The following is a 2,690-nucleotide window of genomic DNA, read 5'->3' as shown; positions in this document are numbered from 1 at the left end:
TTATGAAAGACAGTCCCCCAAACTTAATTTTTAGTTGCTGTTGTTGAGTTGGAGTCTCACTCCTGTCACCCAGACTGGAGTGCAGTGGCCACTCCTGGGCCACCGCAGCCTCGACCTGCTGGGCTCTGGCGATCCTTTCCACTTCAGCCTTCCAAGTAGCTGGAACTACAGGCGTGTGCTACCATGCCCGGTTCATTTTTATTTTATTGTAGAGATGAGGTCTCGCCAAATTGCCCAGGCGGGTCTCGAACCTGCAGGCTCAGGCAGTCCACTCACCTCAGCCTCCCAAAGTGCTGGGATTACAGGCTGAGCCACTAAGCCTGGACAAACTTAATTTTAAAGTAACCATAGAACTGCATCAGCAGAGGTTGATTTGGGATGTGGAGAAGGAAATATTTTTCCTTGGAAGTATTAGCCTCAAAAATTCTGGACTAAGAGGGATAAAATGCAGTTCATTTTTTTATTCATATTTGCAGAGAATATACTCACAGTTTCTCAGTCCAGGGGTATGCTCTCCATGCATTTTTTTCAATGGAGGAGATAGCATTTCCTCGGAAATTTCTGTGAAGAAACAGAGTTCATATCCTTTAAGAAGTAGAAAAAAATGATGGAACAGAACAAGTAAAAGAATCATGGCCACCTTGTGGGGGATATGAAAATGCTGAAAATAATGCCTGTTTCTGATTTCCAGTTTCAGCTGCCCAGTTGGCACCATTAATCAAGACCTAACACGAGGCCACCCGCACCATGAGGCACACCCGCCCCCACTCTTGAACCGTTACTAGACCCTGTCTGGGCTTCTTCTGCGGTGCTTCCCACTCCCATCACAGCCCATCTGGCTTGGCCCCTTCTCTCTCACTCCTAGACTTTTCGAGAGCTTTCTATTTGGTCTCCCTGGATTAAGCTTTCCCCTCAGATCACTCCACACATGGATTATTAAATAATCCTCCTGTTTTAGTCTCTATCTTTCTTGCTTGAAAACTTTTTAAGTTGGGTCTCACTCTGTTGCCCAGGCTGGAGTGCAGTGGCACGATCTCAGATCACCGCAACCTTGACCTCCTGGGTTCAGGTGATTCTTTCATTTCAGCCTCCCAAGTAGCTGGGACTATAGGAACATGCCACCATGCCCAGTTAATTTTTTTTTAGAGAGAGATGAGGTCTCACTATGTTACCCAGGCTGGTCTCGATCTCCTGGGTTCAAGCTATCCTCCTTGGCCTCCTCCAAAGTGCTGGGATTACAGGTTTAAGCCACCACACCTACCCTTTGCATGAAAACTTTCAATGGTTCTCCATACCTCACCATACAACCTTCAAACTCCTAGAGCTGATATTCAAGGTTTTTCAGAGTATCTTACTGTGTCTCACCCAATTCCTTGCATAGAGACTGGTCTACTAACTCCCCACCTCACTTGCAGCCACCTAGCTGTCCTCTGTGTTTTTTCCCTATTGAACAAGTGAGGTGTCTGCTCATCCACAAAGTGTCCCCGAGCTCCACTCAGCAACGGCAGACCCTGGTGAGTGACAGTACCTGCAGTCGACCTCTCCTTTCGTGCTCCGTCCTACACACCACCTCCCCCTTTATGCCTATTCCCTTTCTTCCCTCCTGTCATTTTCATGTCCTGGAGACTGTCATATTTACCTTGGCTGGGCCCCAAATGGGCGCTACATACTAAAAGCTAGGGACAAAGATGAGTTCTGGGCATAACTAAAGGACTGAGTAGTAATATTAAGAACTAACATTCCTATATGTGCTGGACACTGACATGCGTATTACCCATATTCACTCACCTAAGTCTCACAGCAATCCTGTGAAATGGATTGTTATGATTGTTGTAACTATCATAACCCCCATTTTAAAGATGAGGAAACTGAGTCAAGAGCTGAGTAACTTGCCCAAGGTCACAAAGCTAATGAATAACAGACCTGGCTTCCAACCCAGGCAGTCTGTCTCTAGGTTCGACTCTTTTTTTGAGTCAGGGTTTCACTCTGTTGCCCAGGCTGAAGTGCAGTGGCATGGTCACAGCTCACTGCAGCCTCCAACTCTGGGCTCAGGTGATCCTCCCGCATCAGCCTCCCGAGTAGCTGGGGCTACAGGCAAATGCTACTACGCCTGGCTAATTTTTACATATTTTTTGTAGAGACGAGGTCTTCCTATGTTGCCTTGGCTGGTCTCCAATTCCTGGGCTCAAGTGGCCCTCCCACCCTGGCCTCCCAAAGTGCTGGGATTACAGGCGTGAGCCACCATGCCCAGCCAGGATCTCCTCCTAACCACTTTGTCGTGCATCACTAATGAGATGATGAGAGGGACATGCTCCGGCAAAGAGGGCGAGGGTGCAGCAGAGCTGAGAGGAGAGCAGAGGGGAGGCCATGCCATGAAAGGAGGAAGAGCAATCGCAGGTGAGAAACAGGAGATGGCACAGCAGGAAAAGCGGGGAAGGGAGGGAGGAGCTGGCAAGCCAAAGGCAAGAGCAGAAAGGCAGTCGACAGGGTCTGGGAGGACAGAAGGCCCAGGAAGGCCTCCGGGGAAAGGCGGCCACGTCAGGCAGGAAGCAGAGCGTCGTGAAAGGCGAGTCTTACAGGGTGGTGAAGGTGCCGTTGTAGGTGCCGGGCTCCAGCACGGGCACGTGGTGGAGCCTCTGCTGTGGGCTGAGATCAGCGCAGGACAAGGTCTCATCTCTGCAGGAACAGAG

The 2,690-nt window shown here is 49.6% G+C and overlaps 1 long non-coding RNA gene across 1 annotated transcript in view; it reads right to left on the bottom strand.

Annotated features, from left to right (window-relative positions):
- Positions 1–2,631, bottom strand: part of LOC103272670 — a 5,850-nt gene extending 3,219 nt beyond the window's left edge. The window contains exons 1-2 of the long non-coding RNA XR_505137.1: positions 2,578–2,631; positions 490–561 (exon numbers count right to left, since the gene is read on the bottom strand). This is a non-coding gene — a long non-coding RNA (uncharacterized LOC103272670). The remainder of the gene's footprint in view (positions 1–489; positions 562–2,577) is intronic.
- Between the last annotated feature and the right edge of the window lie 59 nt (positions 2,632–2,690).

This window comes from Carlito syrichta, unplaced genomic scaffold (genome assembly GCF_000164805.1).
Source record: "Carlito syrichta isolate Samal-C Ts95f unplaced genomic scaffold, Tarsius_syrichta-2.0.1 Scaffold313131, whole genome shotgun sequence".
Taxonomy (NCBI): Eukaryota; Metazoa; Chordata; class Mammalia; order Primates; family Tarsiidae; genus Carlito; species Carlito syrichta.
Note: the sequence above shows the minus strand (reverse complement) of the source record. Positions and strands in the feature narration are given on the sequence as shown.